This window comes from Centroberyx affinis, unplaced genomic scaffold (genome assembly GCF_046629955.1).
Source record: "Centroberyx affinis isolate AG114_WGS23_722 - 3 ecotype Tasmania unplaced genomic scaffold, CSIRO-AGI_Caff_v1 ptg000559l_1, whole genome shotgun sequence".
Lineage (NCBI taxonomy): Eukaryota > Metazoa > Chordata > Actinopteri > Beryciformes > Berycidae > Centroberyx > Centroberyx affinis.
In genome coordinates, this window is record NW_027279202.1 from 163,007 (window position 1) to 180,227 (window position 17,221).

At 43.2% G+C, this 17,221-nt stretch overlaps 1 long non-coding RNA gene across 2 annotated transcripts; it reads right to left on the reverse strand.

The window, feature by feature from the left end:
• Positions 1 to 2,286: 2,286 nt before the first annotated feature.
• On the reverse strand, positions 2,287 to 9,004 carry LOC139643087 (uncharacterized). 2 transcript variants are annotated; one of them, XR_011695063.1, is made up of 6 exons: positions 8,772 to 9,004; positions 8,172 to 8,254; positions 5,444 to 5,509; positions 4,974 to 5,138; positions 3,304 to 3,417; positions 2,287 to 2,571 (listed from the first exon to the last, which is right to left on the reverse strand). It is a non-coding gene; the product is annotated as an uncharacterized lncRNA (long non-coding RNA). The 2 variants fall into 2 exon arrangements; XR_011695064.1 differs by lacking the exon at positions 3,304 to 3,417.
• Between the last annotated feature and the right edge of the window lie 8,217 nt (positions 9,005 to 17,221).

A 17,221-nucleotide genomic window follows, 5' to 3' on the forward strand; every position in this document is an offset into this window, starting at 1 on the left:
TCCAAAATGCTATATTTATGGAAAAAACAAAATCATTACAAGTCTATCATTCAAAATCTTCAACCATTTGACTTAAATTACCTAGCTTCATTTAAAATGCACCCGAATCTGATGATTTTTCCCATTGTTTTAATAAAACTTCTACTTTCTGCACAGAAGGGAGAGAAACTGTGTGACGGTTCATCAGGTCTCAGGCCGATAAATGCAGTTTCCATACTCATTAGAAGCAATGTTTGTCTGCCACATGCCTCACTTAATCCCCACAAAGTGCAGAGTAGTTGAGAGCTGAGTCATCGAGGATGGAGCCAGCACACGCGCGCACACACACACACACACACACACACACACAAACACACACTCGCACGTACACACTTACACACAGCACTTAGCACTTGGAGCCGTGCAGCGCTTCAAGCCCTGAGAATCCTGTGGGTTTGACACAGAATGAGTCAGAAAGATCACACAGGTTCTCCTCGCCCAGATCCCACTCCAAGTCCAGACCTTGAAGCTGAAATTCACCGGCAAACTACTTTCCCAACATTTAGACAGAACAGTAATTTGTTCGAGGGCTTGAATCGTCTTTGTGTGAAGACATTAGCGTCGCTGTCCCCGCTGTCAGAAAGGCCGCAGAGAGAGGGGGCGCGGGAATGCAAACAAACCGGAGAACATTTGTGAAGGACGCCCACTCATGGCGTCCAGAGCGGAGGAGGCTGCTGATTGGACCGTGGCTTCAGGACGGTGACGCTTAGGGCAACTTTTGGAGCAACTCTGACGGGCAACGGCACCCAAGGAGTTTCCCTGTGTGTCTCGTTTTGTTGCTGGGAGCATTAGCAGTCTACACTCACCAGCCACTTTATTAGATACACCTGCTCGTTATCGCAAATAGTCTGCTCCTCCAAACAGCCAATCATGTGGCAGCAACTCAACATACAGTATAAAGGAGTGGTTCTCAACGTGGGGTCCGGGGACCACTAGGGGTCCTTGAGAGGGTTCCAGGGGGTCCCCAGCAAATTGATGAATTGTTCAACTTCAGCATTATTTCATTTACAAGAAGTTAACACAATTAGAGAATGTAGAAGAAATGTTGACTGATTTGATCATAGTTTCTCTGTTATCTCTCCACCTATAATACAGATAGTCATGGACTTGTGGACAAAATCATATCTATCTAAATTAGGGTCCTTGATATGAAAAGGGTTGGGAATCACTGGTATAAAGCATGCAGACATGGTGAAATGGTTTAGTTTTTTGTTCGACCGAACATTAGAATGAACAAGATAAGTCTAAGAGACTTTGACTGTGGTCTGATTGTTTATTTTGTTTTATTTAATTTATTTATTTATCTTTATTTATTATGTTAATTTTTCTTAATGTAAACTTGTTTTATCTGACATTTTATCTGATGGACTTGGTGTGATTATGGTTTTATGTTTTATCTTCACTTTGCTTTTATCAACTTTTGTTTTGATTTGTTTGTGTGAAGCACTTTGCAACATTTGTTTCAAAAAGTGCTATATATATATATATATATATATATACATAAATTAAGTATTATTATTATTGTTGGTTCCAGCAGGAACAGCTGCCCTCCTGGGATTTTCACGCACTTCAGTCTCTAGAGTTTACAGAGAACGCCGCGAAAAACAGAAAACATCCAGTCAGCGGAAGTTCTGTGGCTGAAAACAGCTTGTTAATGAGAGAGGTCAGAGGTCAGCAGAGAACAGGCAGACTGGTTCAAGCTGACAGAAAGGCCACAAACGCTCCAATACCAACTCTGTACAACAGTGGTGTGCAGAAGAGCATCTCACAACACACAAGCTGTTGGTCCTAGACATGTGTACCTAATAAAGTGGCCGGTGAGTGTATATTCCCCCCAAAAATGCTGTGTATATAACCTCTCTTAGGCTGACACATGCCTAAAAGAACATTTCTCACTTGTCTTGTAGTGAAATGTGACCAAAACGCCACAGCAGCAAAACATTAGAACATCAGCTCATGGGATTCATCACAGGTTTTATGAAGAGGCTTTCTTGGAGAAACCCAGTGTGGAAAATGAGTGTCCTCAAGCCTCTCTGGTGCTTCAAAACATATCTAGTATGAGATTAATGACCCTCAGTGTTGTTAATAGCCAATCAATTTAATCTAATTACATGCGAGATGTGTTTGGGAAATGATGTAATGGGTTGATTACATTCAGAGGCACAAGGAGGAGAGGAGAGGGAGCGAGAGACTCAGAGACAGAAAAACCTTTATTCAGCCGTGCAGCAGAGGAAACTAAAAGGTTGACATAAATGTTTGACATATTTCTCACAAAAGTGGTGACAAAGCATAATCACATTCATCATTCAAAAAAACAAGTTTAAAATTTATAGCAGCAAGACAGACCTCTTTGTGATGTTATGACAGTAACAGCATTCTCACAATATAAACTTAATGATTTTATACCACGTAACAGTGGGGTAAATCCAGTTTGATGTGGGCTGTTGAGGTAAGAGACAGCTGATGAATGCTGCCTGTCCATCTCCTGGGTGGAAGATGGGTGGTGTGGTGAATACTCAGCACTTGCCAAGCCTGGGGAAGAGAGAGGGAAGAGAGAGGCTGTTATTAGGAAAAACTACCAATCTTGCAGCAAAGTTTGTATCTAAATGTCACCAAATATGGGAGAAAATATAAATATTGAGAATGATTTTGCAAATTTTGTCTCCCCGTCCCTCCCAATGGCCTACATTGTTATACATTGACTTCAATTATATTGAATGTATTGCTATGCTTTTACATGCTATTGTTGATATGTGCAGATCTGTAGAATTGTTTTTTTTTTACTTTATCCTTTGCAAATGCTTTGGCAACATAGACCCTTTCTGTCATGTCAATAAAGTGGAGCTGAGAGAGAGACAGAGAGAGAGAGAGAGAGAGCGAGCGAGAGAGAGAGAGAGAGACAGAGAGAGAGAGAGATTCGAACTGTGAATGATGCAGGCACCAATCCAAGTAACAAGTAAACAAATGTTGTAGCGCCCCCTTTAGGCTAATCAGTGTAATTTAAAAAAAAATGTCAGAAAGGAGCAATGCAAGGCATCATTCCCTTTAAGTTTTGTAAAAAAACTGAATCACTATTTGATCCATTTTATTTGACCTTCTGGTCACAACAATGTCAAATCACACAAAATGTTCTTGTTTTAGTCAAACCAGACACATATAGACTTCTTTTTTTAGACATTAAAGGTATAATATGTAACATTTCCGCATTATAATATCTAAAAACGACTAGACCTATTTTATATATTTTTTGAGTTGTGTACTTACATTATCCCAAATGTTTCCAACAATGTTCAAACCCAGAGAAATCCGGAATTTTATTCAAGGTCACGGTGCGTTTCATTTGGTCTCCTGTCGATGGCGTCATATCCCCTTTACCCCCTAAAAAACAGAAATTACATACTGTGCGTTTAAAGTGAATGAAAAATGAAAAATGTTTTTTTTTTGTTGCCTTTTTAGCTTATTCTAACTATCATACCATACAACTACTTAACAATTTATGCTTAAAAAAATGACAAAAAAAATATTTTATTGTAGTTTTATATCAAAATCGCATTACTTTTACCTCCTGGACAACAGAAAATCTTTAGGAGGCGAACATAAGAATTTCTGTCTCTCCCCAACTGACCTCCCATTGGTTTACACTTTTGAATGATCCCTCCCCACGTTACGTCGTGCCCCAATGTCCGGTTTCAACAGGAAATACGTCACATTAAGGAAGTGAGATGCTCCCAAAATGTGAGTTGAACAGGAGCAGAAAACTTCATGTCTGACAGGTAAACAACACTGAATGTGTAGTGGAGCCCAGAACACCAGACCAGGTCCAACCAGAACCAGCCGTGTTGAGGATCTGGACTCCACCGCTTGCTGTCCGCACCCTCGTCACCACATCTGTCCACTGGCAGGACACCGTGGTAATTAAAGTGCAGATAGGAACCAGACACAGAAATAAATCATCTCTCTTCCATCAAACACACACACAGCCGCTCATTATTATACTCGCCTCCTCTATGATTTTTCTAGATTTTTATCATTCTATCTTTGTTAATGTTGCTCTACTATATTGCACAGTGTTTCTTTTCTCATTTGGATTCTGTTACCTAACGTTTGTGTCTTAGCTGTTCTCGTTTAGATTTTTTGTACTTTGAGATAATATGAGATGTTTTTTCTTACATTTTCCACTTGTACGCAAGTTTAATTGCACCTCTTTCTGTTTTTTGAAATTGTATTTTATCACTTTTTGTTAACCTTTATTCCTATGTTTTATCACAGTGAAAATAGACTTAAAGGATAAGTTTGGTGATTTTGGACCTATATATAATTTGTGTCTTACATCCCTGTAGTACTTGGACCCACAGACAATATTGTCTCCAGTCAGTCAGCTGTCAGTTGAAACAGCGAGCTCCGCTGCCTCTTGCTGCTAACAATGAGTCCAAACTGTTTGTCTAAATATCTCCAAAAAAGCCATTTGTGGCTCCATAGAGAGTTGAGAGGAAATGGAAAAGTACATAAATTAAAATTAGTTCTGATTTCATGACACAATTCCTCCATTGTGCACACTTTGACCAATCAGGAAATCACAGAACTATTTTTCTCTGTGGCAGCACAGACCGCTGTGGGGTGAAAGGCGGTTCCTGGTGGAGTGATCTGGTTCTGGACGGTCTTCTAACAGTAGAACAGTAGAGTTCAGTAGAAGACGATCCGCTGAGTGGAAACGGGGCGGTGCCGCTGCTTTCCTGCTGTGGAGGGAAACACGTCGGTCGCTCTCCAGACTGATTTCACAGACTGGCTTTTTTGGAGATATTTGTATGTATAGTAAGAGACATATTATATATAGGTCCAAACTCGCTGAACTTATCCTTTAAATGGTGAATGTCTTCACACATTCACCTAATTGCACACACACAGACTGCAGTTTACACAGCCGAGCGTCTCACCTTCATGATTCAACCAGCGGGCAGCAGATGAAACCAAACCTTCCACCGGAGGTCCAGAGTTCAAACCCCCATCCTGCTGAAGTGTCCTGGAGCAAAACACTAAAACCAGACCAGATCCAGGGAGGCTGCTCTGCGGCTGAGCCTGACCTCTGACCGCTGACCTACCTGTGGAGGGAGGAATCAATAAAGTACTGCATTATTATTATTATTAAACACACATAGCTCATACACACACACACACACACACACACACACACGTTACCTATCACAACCTACATACTGCACAAACAAGCCTGTCTGCTCACAGTGTTGCTGTGACACTTACATCAGGAATCATAATTAGAAGCCTATAGCGCTTGGAAAATAATACAATTTTCTCCTTATTGGCTGGGTGACCCTAAGGGCAGTACTACACACACACACACACACACACACACACACACACGCACACACACATACACACAAACTACCTGTTGTAGAGGGACACTATCATCTTGCTCGTCTCTGCTTTATGCAGCATCTTGGAACTGAAGAATCTGCATGAAGAGAGAAACAAATAAGATAAAATCTGTCACTACATTGCACAGTAAATTAATTATGGTCTCTCCAATTGGCTGGGTGGTCCTCAGGGCAGCAGTACACACACACACACACACACACACACACACACACACACACAGTATCTACTGTATATAGCTGGGTGGTCTCCAGAGCAGCAGAGACTCTTTCCATTACAGCTTTATCTGGGCGGTGCAGATGATTCAGTGATAAGTGGAGGAACAAACTCACCAAACTCAACACTACTGCCTTGCTCAAGTGCAATAGTGTGTGTATGTGTGTGTGTGTGTGTGTGTGTGTGTGTGTGTGTGTGTGTGTGTGTGTAGGGGGGTGACAGGAGAGTCAGAAATAGCCTCCTGGGTTGGGTCCTGCTGCATTCCTCTGCTCCTGACGACACCACATGGTTTACACAGGGGGAAATATTTTACTTACTATTTTTTTTTTAACTTATTTTGGTTTCTTTTTCTGTAAAGCACTCTGTAAACCTTGTTTTTGAAAAGTGCTGTATAAATAAAGTTATTATTATTATTTTCAAATGACACGGTGTAGATACCTCAGAGAGAGAGAGAGAGAGAGATTTGTTCATCTAACAAGATGTAGGGCAGGGTAGATTGGGAAGAGTCATGAACAAGACAGAAAGAGGGAGGGAGAGAGAGAGAGAGAGAGAGAAAGGTGGATTTGTTCATCTAAAATACCTTACAAGCAAGGAAGAGAGAGAGAGAGAGAGAGAGAGAGAGAGAGAGAGAGAGAGAGAGAGAGAGAGAGAGACCAAGTGTGACGTAAGTGTGTGTTCTCTCCACATTGCAGTGGGATTCAGCATCGTGAGTCTTATCATGGATTTTGGCATATTTGGGTTACAACACTGCAGAGGCAGTAGGTGTGTATGTATCAAACTGAGTCGGTCTGCAGCCAGTAGAGACCGGCCGGGTGTGTTTGATTTTAACTACTTTAGATTCTGCTGTTAACTCCCAAATCCAGTGGGACCCGGCTGGACTCACTGGACTGGAGCCGGGCTGAATTTCTCTCTTAAATCTTCAGGTTTGGACTGTGCTAAATTACAGGCCATAAATGATGCAGTAATGGTGGGAAATTACCAAATATACAAGTATAATAAATGTTATAATTAGCTATAGAACTAGATTGACTGGTAATTACATAGTAATACCAGTAATTGTATTGTAATGACTAGTTGTCAAGCTTGTGGTAATTCTGGGCGTCAATCAGACTTGAGCTCGTTAAAAGCGAAACCTCTCAGACTCGGTGACTGTCTGGTGAAATTTTAAACGATGGGTTTAACAAAGCTCCAGTTTTCAGCCTGAGTCACGCTGCACTTTTATTTCCATCTGAATCTGACCAGCTGCTGAAAGAGAAGGTAAAGTGTGAGAATGACAGCATGAACACTATGTGACAGTCAGAATGTCCCAGCAGTTGAAACCTGCAGCAACACTGCACACAAGTGTTAAAAATCTGCTACTGCAACCGGACACACAGCACATGACCTCCCATTGGAAACAATTACAACGGTGCTGAAAATAGCCGGTGTTTGAAAATGAAATCTGCACTGTATTCTTTATTGTAACCAAAATAAATCACAGTTACCATTTTATTAAGTTGTTCTACACACAATGAATAAACAGTAGAGCACTGGATGAAGTTTTATATGGCAGTTGGCAATAACTGAGATAGCTAAAGTTCATGCAGTGTATTGTGGTATGTTTGTCCTAATGCTGCCTTCAAGTGCTCGTCGTAAACTCCTTCTTCCAAGATTGGAAATCATAATTGTAACTTGTTGTGCATTTAAGCGAACGGACAAAATGGACCCTGCAACACAACTCAGCTGCTGCTGCTTGTGCAAGAAAGTATTTTGGTGGCTGTTTTATTTTAGAAATGAAGTGCCACAGAGCTATTTTTTGCGGCAGTGGTGGAACGAAGAGGAGAAAATGCACATGAGGCATGTGATTCATGTTTTCATTAGTTGTTTAAAATCAAAAATGCATGACAGCTAAATGTTAAGTGAGTGAGTGAAAATAGAAACATAAAGAAAATAATAATAAAGCATAAAATAATAAGATAAATCACTTTTATGAGAGCTTGACCTGAACGTCACATCTCAGCAAATTGGTTATCATAGAAAATTCCCAGTCATCATTACCACTTTGTTGGGTCATTTAAGAGCGCTCAACACAAATTTGGAATATCTCTGACAGCACTTGAAAGCAGCATATGGTCCATATGAGTCTTATTCCTAAATCAGATACCCACCAATGGAAAAAAAAGAAGTCATCTACTCTTACAAAATGAGCGATAACTGAAAATCCAAACAAATTAGGTAACTAAAGTCGTTGGTTGACAAAATGATAACACTTGATTTGATAAAATGAAAACACTTTCACAGACTGGATCCTCTGCATTTTAGAAATACTGAATAATGAATCTCACTTGATGATTTTCCTTCCCCCAAAATAGCCATGTAGTGTTTCACAAACAACACAAACAAACTCTCATACTTTAGAAAACAATGAGAGGTTTCTTGAAGGGAATGTGTGGGTGGAAGTGAACACAGAGAGGAGGCTGAGAGTAGAAAGGTGTGTGTAGGAGAGAAGAAAGCAACATGTAACCAACACAGTGAACATCGTGTACCTCACAGCTCTGTTGCAGGGAGCAGCAGCTCTGCTGGACTTCAGGGAACATCATGGCTGGTAATCTGGGCGGAGGCGCTGAAGCTGCAAAGGCAGCAGTTTGAGAGATTACCAACGGGTTAGTTTCAACAATAATGACTGACTGACTGTTAAAGGCTTTGAATCCATTATTGTGACAGATTGTATATTGTCTATTCTTGTAATACTATAATAGCCACATATGGCAGCTAACGTGGGCCTGTGACAAGTTGAAGTGGAGTTTTATACTGGCTAAGAAGAAATCTATCATCAGTAAAAGTGTGATTTTGTGCTTTAATTAATAACTGAAATATAAAACCTGTAAGCCTGTTTTTCAAAACTTGAACTGAACACACCCAGTTATTCTGAGCTATATTTAGACAATTAAAAATAGACTAGGCCTATATGTCGAATGTATCCAAGGTCTGCTGTAAGTTATGCGCTCTGTATAGAGTGACAGAGGAATAAACACTGTTGTAGAAACTTTGCTAAAGGACGGAAAAATAGGCTTCATTATCTGAAAAAGTGTTTTTAAAACTAGATTTAGAGTCGAAATCCACTTGGTGTTTTATTCGTGTCTTACCTTTTCATTCCTCTGAACTGACAGCCGTCCCGCTTTGGATCTCTGCCCGGAAACTTTGCAGCCTCACCCGCCACAAGTCAGAGAGGTTTGCGCACCGAACCGGCAGCATCTCCGCGCAACTCTCCCGGAGGAAGAAACAAAAAAGCAGATTTGTCTCGTCCATGATGACATTTAGCATCAGTCGTGTATTTAACAAAGCAGGCTGAAGCATTCGGCTGGGAAACTGCGTGTCCGGCAGTGATATAACGGGCTGTGTAGCGCCATGTCCGCCCAGCTGTCCGGAGCTACGCTCCTCCTCCGTGCTGTACAGCGGCAGATGGAGGCCCAGAGGAATGTATAGGCTATATATGGAGACAGAAAACAAGCAGGGCTTTGAATGGACATGGGACAACTTGAGGAACTCCTTATGAGGACAGACATGTCAGGAGTAGCCATACCACTGTCATTTATTATGATCATGAATATTATTTCCACTTTTCTAATAATAATAATAATAGGCCTAATAATCATCATCATATTGACTACCATTGTTGGTGATTATCTGTTCATAAGCTTGTTGGTGGTTTTAATAAGCTTAAAAAATATGTCATTTTTGTACTGAAAAGTAACACCAATCTGTCTCAAATTAGACGGATATGTTGAAATAGTCATTATGATCATGAACTAGGATATGCCAGTTATTATTGTTATTATCATTATTATTATTAGTAGTATTATTATTATTAGCCTAGGCTATTATTATTATTAGTAGAAGTAGGCTAATATAGGCCAAGTACCAATAGTAGTAGTGGTGGTGGTATTGGTAGTAGTAGAAGATATAGCTATGTAGAAGTAGTAATTATTAGTGCTAGTAGTAGTAGGCCTAGTAGCCTATTAGTGATAGTATAGGTTATTACTATAAATAGCCATTAGTAGCCTAGTAATAGTATCATCACTTAGAATAACACAAAGTCTAAGTAATGTAATGAAATGTACTGTACTGAAATAGTGAAGTGCAATGAAAGCAAATGTGAAGTTTTATGTCTTGTTTTCATGTTTTGTGTGGATCCCATGCAGGAAGAGAAGCCGTTGCATTATACAGCTGAATGTGGATCCTAATAATAAACCAATAAACAAATCACCTAAATTTGAGGCTCTGCTCTGGGTTTCCTTATTGTCATTATGATCATTCAGTGACTCCACGCTTATATTGTTTTTTAAAATATTATGAATAAACATATTCCTGGTCTATAATTTGAAGGATGCTTGGAGCTTCGTGTTATTGTTATTCCAGAGAACGTTCCATGAGTCTGGAACATGACTTGATGTTTATTTTTGAAAATGGCAGCACATCTACTCCAAATCTAGAGGACTTTTAGCTATAGGAGACTGTAACTTCAACAATGAAAGATCTGTTCTCCGGCACGGAGCTGTACCACGTCCTGGAGGAGGTGGGACGGGGAACTTTCGGCAAGGTGGTGAAATGCTGGAGGACCGGAGACGGGGAGCTGGTGGCGATCAAGACGATGAGGCTGGACCCGCACAGGAGGAGGGCGATCCGGAACGAACTGAAGCTGCTGGGCGCTCTCGGCCGGGCGGATCTGTCCAACAGTCACATCGTCCAGTTCTTCGAGGCCTTCCGGGACAAAAGCCACCACTACCTGGTGTTTGAGCTGCTGGAGAAGAGCGTGCACCAGCTGCAGAGGGAGCGCGGCTTCAGGCCCATGGCCGCGCGCCACATCCGCGTCATCGCCTGTCAGGTGCTGAAGGCGCTGCAGAAGCTGAGGGAGATCTCCATCATCCACGCAGACCTGAAACCCGAAAATATAATGCTGGTGAACCACAGCCGCTGCCCCTTCAGGGTCAAGCTCATAGACTTCGGTTCCTCCAGCATCTCAAGCGACGTGCGCTCCATCAAGGAGCCATACATACAGTCCAGGTACAGCAGACAGCCCAGAAACCCTATGATAGGTTTTACAAGCATATAAATATCACAAAACTATAGGAATATTATAGGACTAATATAGTGACAGTATAGGAGATAAATGAGTACTATAAAGTAAGATGAGGTTTCTTTTAAACTCACTGTTGAGTGCCAGTTACTAGAAATAGTTTTGGAGTAGCCTATTATAGTGATACTATAGGAACTGAAAAAAGCACTATAAAGTAAGACAGGGTCAGTATTAATTCAATTCTAAGTTCGTAGATGAAAATTATAGGAATTGCATAGTGATTAGCCATCATGGGCATACACTCCACACACTAAAACACAAACACAAACCAAAACAAATGAGATATCAGAAACTAAGAAGACAATCAGCCACCAGACTATAGTCCTGGTTCATTTCCCTCTGGTAACTTTGTCTATACCAGCCACTTCGACAGGCAGTCAGCCATCATCTGGAACCGGTCCCATATGATTCTCAAAATGAGGAGTTTCATTCTGAAATGCTGTATCCATTTTGTGAAAAGCTTTACTACCTGAAATTCATCAGCCAAGATTTCAAAAACGATTTATATGCTTGAAAACATAGCTATTGTGTGAGCAAAAGCCCTCAGATGACTCATATGCTTAACAATAAAACACAATGTGCTTTACTTTCATACCAGCAATCATATTCAAACAGAAGGTGACATTTTTTTTCAAATGGTGGATATCTCATTGTGGAACCAAACTCCTCAAAACTACTTGGCTGGTAAACTATAATGGCCTGCAGACAAAGAAAAGCTTAGTTTCCTCTAGAGCAGTGGTTCTCAACATGGGGTCCCGGGACCACCAGGGGTCCTTCGGGGGGTCCCCAGCAAATTGATGAATTGTTAAACTTCACCATTATTTCATTTACAAGAAGTTAACACAATTAAAGAATGTAGAGGAATGACTGTTTTGATCATAGTTTCTCTGTTATCTCTCTACCTACAATACAGATAGTCATGGGATTCTGGACAAAATCATATATAACAATAAAAATAACCTCAGATTTGGGTCTGAGAGACAAAATCTCATCAAATGGGGGTCTCTAATGTTTACGAAATTAAGAGTCCTTGATATGAAAAAGGTTGAGAATCACTGATCTAGAGTAGGCCTACTACGTTTGCTGGAAGGTGACCACATTTGAATCATTGCACCTGCTGGGAAAATGTGGGTGTGGAAAGTGAATAAGTAACATTATTCCCATACGACGCCTGCATTACTGCAGCCGATGCATAAACACAGGTTAAAGTATAATAAAAAGAAGTCTCCTCTCCTGCTGCGGTGGTGCGTTCAGGTTCTACCGGGCTCCAGAGATCCTGCTGGGCCTGCCGTTCAGTGAGATGGTGGACATGTGGTCTCTGGGCTGCGTCATGTCGGAGCTCGTCCTCGGCAGGCCGCTGTACCCAGGAGGCTCCGAGATGGAGCAGGTGACACACACACACACACACACGCACGCACACACACACACACACACACACACACGAGGACGCATGGCATGCACACAAATAGATAAACGCGCACAGGAATGCATGCACCTGTATGTACACAAGCACACACAAACCCACCGTTTACATTTTACCTTTACATTTGGAACAGTCTGTGGAAGTTTTGTCATTTTGTCATTTAAGAAGTTAAACTGTCCACACTGTTTAAAGCTGCGCTCGACAACTTCACACATTGGCGGCCCCAAATGGCAGCGAGAGGTAACTGTTTGAATTTTGGAGACTTCATTACCCAGAAATCATGTGGCGTGGCATCAGTAAACTAAGTTTCTTCTTGTTGCTGTTGGGGGTGGAGGTGATGAAGAGGTTTAGCCAACGCTGGTGACTCCAGCTTTCTCTGGATTTCTCACTGTTTAGGAGAAAGTATTTTTGTATTTTGTTCTTAAGTTTCCATTCGTCACTTGTCACTTGTCACAGAAGATTTCCTGCCAGTGACTGCACCCGACACCAGGAATTAATTTGGGCAAATCGAGCAAATCTTACTTCGCTGTTGCAGCCTGACTTAAAATGTTTTGCTATATCTATCATTTTGAATTAGCAGGTGTTACTTTTCGTCGCTGTCGTGTGAAAACGTTGTATCTCAGAAATATCTACTTTTTTAACTAAGAAAAACAGCATTGTTTCTAGCTTGATGACAGTACATTTGTGATGTTATCCAATGGGTTTCATAAGCCTAAGAGGTCGGAGAATTTTCTCAACCCATAGAGCAGCATGTAATCCTTCAATTGAAATCAAAAGATGAAAAAGGTTTCCGCTTGAACACGGTGGATATTTCATATTAGAATTAAACATTTACATTTTGAGCTTGTAGCTGGTAGAGGGGGTTCGGTGTCTTGCTCAAGGACACTTTGAAGGGCATGTGGCAGTTGCAGGGATTGAACCTTTGACCTTTCAGCTACAGGACGGTCTCTCACCCACAAGACACACACACCAACCGATTAATTAACATGCACCATCGTCCTCCGAACCACATACCGCCCCGTCCTGTTTGGGGATATGCAGAGCCATTTTCTAGCCCCGGCTCTGAATTACTCCTCCTGCACCACGTCTTTCAAGACCCGTCGATAGTACGCAATGTCACCGACTGAACGAATCGATCGGTAAATCTCTCTCCGCCTCATTAACCTTCCCACCTCGCTCTCCCCCCAAATCTTTTAAGGCACTCTGGACAATATATAAAGTCACTGAAATGAACGAGTCAATCAATGGATCTCTCTCTCTCTCTCTCTTCCTCTCCTTATTACTCTCCCCACTCCACTTCGCCTCACGTCTTTCAAGGCACTTAGGGCAATTTACATAATGTCACTGAAACGAACAAATCGATGAGTCTCTCTTTTTCTCCTATAGGTGCGCTTCATCTGTGAGACGCAGGGCCTCCCCCACTGCAGCCTGCTGAACACTGCCAGCAAGGCTCACTTGTTCTTCACCAAAACCAAGTTGGTGGTAGATGTGTCTGTGTGTGTGTGTGTGTGTGTGTGTGTGTCAGATAGTGATCTATGTCTGTCCACTAGTTCTTTATCACCCCAGTGTACTGACTGATGTCCATAGTGTCACTTGTGTGTGCATGAAGGTTGAATGTGTGTGCGTTTGTAATGTGTGTAACCCTCCTTTCTCCTGCATCTAAGACCAAGACCATTGCTGTGAATAAGAATGTGTTATTGGTCAACTTCCTTGGTTAAATAAAGGTTAATAAAAAAACTTTTCAGTCATCAAATAAAACAAAAGGCATGGGTAACAGACGTGCCCCTCTGGCCGGTGGGTCTGGCAGAAGAGATGGGCGTGTAAACAAGACTGGGCGGGTCGAAAGCTCGTCTGTGATTGGCTGGACAGTTTTCAATGAGCATGCTAAAGTTTGTTTTATTCTTCTCTTTTTGAGCGTGATTTTGTGGACTAATTTTCAGTCTGTCTAGGGTGATAATTCTGCTGTTCTTCCAGATACAAATTGACTTAAAAAGGAAGAACTTTCTGAAGAAAATGTAGAGGCGCATATAAAATTATGAGCAGGAAAATATGGCCTGAAGTTGTTTGCTGTTTGTCCTGCTTGCATTAAGTGACTTGAATTAGAGAGCTAAACTGTGTCAAACATTTTGGCCTAGTATAAAGAATTGTGCCAGGAAATGTATTTAATGGATGTACATCACATTGTCAAAAATGTGAAACATGGTCTAACCTGTCAAATGAAAAGTAGCAAATAGCTAAAAATGGGAAATTATGAAAAATATATCAAAATATCCAAGTCCCATAGTTGTCAGCTCAGTTTACCCAAAATGCCGTTCACACACCCCTAACGCTGTGCCATCTTTACTTGCATATTCCTTTGAATGTGACTTAATAGCCAAGGGGAGAGCCAGTGGCAGCTGAAGCCCAGCAGGAGCTGCTCCGCCTCAGGGGAGGAGGGACCTGGGGGAGAGAAAGAGAGAGGAGGAGGAGGGAGAAGAGAAGACAGAAGGAAGTACATCCTCTCGTCTCTGGACCAGCTGGCCAGTCTGCACCGGACAGGACACGATGTGGAGCTACACAACGAGGACCCGGCTGCAGAGGTGTGTGTGTGTGTGTGTGTGTGTGTGTGTGCTGGTCTCTGAAGGCTGAGGGGAAGAGGTGTGACCAAGTCAACTTTGCTCGAGTCCCAAGTCAGTCTCAAGTCTTGAGGCACAAGTCTCAAGTCAAGTCTCAAGTCTAAATGTAGATTATCAAGTCAAGTCCATGTCATTAATGTCAAGTCTCAAGTCTAAATCAAGAGTCCAGTATCAATTTAATATCTTAAAGAAAACTAAATATCTATCTCCTTACCCTCTCTTCCTTCCTTCCTTCCTTCCTTCCTTCTTCCCTTGCTTGCTCCTGTCCCTCTATCACTCCATCCCTCCTTTCCCTATGTCATACCTTCCTTTCCCTCCCTTCCTCCCTCCTGCCCCCCTCTCCCTCCATCATTCCTCTCCCTCCCCCCTCCCTCCCTACCACTTTCCCTTCCTCCTTCCTTCCTTCCTTCCTTCCTCTCTTGCTCCTCTCCCTCGATCACTCCATCCCTCCTTACCCTCTCTCCTCTCCCTCCCTACCACCCTCCCTTCCTCTCCCGTCCATCTCTCCCTTCTCTTTCTCCCCATTCCTTCCTTCCCTCCTCTCCTCTCTCTCTCTCTAGAAGTTGGACCGTTTCGCCATGGTGGAGCTGTTGAAGAGGATGCTGACTCTGGACCCCCGGCAGCGGATTATCCCCCTGGCTGCTCTCTGGCATCCCTTCATCACCACGGAACATCTGTCCTTCTCCCCAGAGTTCAGCCGGTACCACCAGGCCTCCAAGTTCGCCATGGAGCAGGTCAGCTCATTGGACAGAATAATACTGTACCGACACCTAATACAGGGCTTTCAGGTGACGTAACGCACCCTCTGGCGGCCATATTGGAGGTCCGCAGCTCTTAGGCAACAACCGCTGTGAACGGCTGGTGGTGTTTCTCAACGTGCGACTCGGTTGTCTCAACAGAATTCGATAGATGCGGTTCATTTTTGTGCTGTTTTTTGTCTGGGAACTGATCATTTCACCACTGATACATCTGATCAGTTTTGTGTTTAGATAATGTCAGCTTGTTAGCTAGCTAATCATCTGGTCAGTGCATAGGAAGCAAGTGTATCCTCTGGGTCTTGTTCTGTAGGATACGGCAAACAGTGACTTTTTGTTTTGTACAAGAAATACACTGGAAAATAAGAAACCTTAATCAACTTACCATCGTACAACGAAGAGATTGGTAATCGGCCCTGCAGTGAACTAAATAAATGCACATTAGCTTTTTTCTCAAAAGATTGGTTTACTCTTGTAATATTTATTTAATCACCCACTCATTCATTTCATAAGCAAAATAACCCTTACCTTGTCATCTACAGGCCTGTGTGTGGATCGGGGCACTTGCAGGAGACACATTCAGCCCCACACAACACCAACCTCCTCAACCGACCACAGGCTCCACTACTACGGCCACCAGCAAGGACACAGAGCGATTCCTCCTCCCCAGAGAGCACAAGGAAGGCCTACAGCCGGGTCCACAGAGCTCCCTGATCTCTCCACAGCAGCATGAATACTGCCTGCAGGACAGTCAACAGTTAGACCTGGAGTTAGAGTCGCCCAGTTTGGAAGCCCTGGTGGAGCTGTTGACCATGGACGACGGCTCAGGTCAAGAAACTCCCATGGAGGTTAAAGCAAGGGCCTCTAAAGGTAATATAAAGCCACTGAGTGTAGGAGTTTCCTCTGGGTGTCCTCCTGGCCTTCCCCTCCACCCTCCTGACTGTCCTTCCCACCAGCACAACGCAGCACGCACATGTTCTTCCCACCTATCCCAAGCTAAAACCACATTGGACCATCATCATCATCATCGTCGTCAGTGGGGGTTCCAGCAGCCTCACCACCATCCAGGGGAGGTCTCTGTCCAGTTCCCCCAGGCTGAGCGTTCGTTCCTGGGCCAGCCGTGTGGCCAGAACCCCCAGAGGAACAGCCTCCACTCTTCCTACTCGTCCAGGACGAGCGAGACCCAGCGGCCGCGCTGCCAGCTCGCAGCCCGCCCCTCTCGCTCCGACCCACACCAGTTCGGGCCGCACAGGATGCCAGGAGGAGTCCCAGGAGGAGTCCCAGGAGGAGAGAACTCCCTTCTCCCTCCTCCATCCAGCTCTTCCACCAGGGAAATCCCCAGTGCCAATACCCACTCGCTTAAGAGCAAGATACTGACATGTCTGCAGGTTCACGCCCAACCTCAGTCCCGTCCTGAGCCTCAGATCCAGCATTCACCCCAGGCTCATCCCAAGGCAGAGCCCCAGTCTCCCTCCCAGTCACAGACCCTGTCCCAGTATCTGCCCGACTCTCAGTCCCAGCCACAGCATCAACTGCAGTCCCGGGCAGAGCCTCAGGCCCGGCCGGGGTCCAAAGACCCGGCAGCACAGGCAGAGGGTCTTCATTCTGACCTGGAGGTGATCGTTATTACCAGCTAAAGAGACTGAAGTGAAGGGTGTCCCTCAAA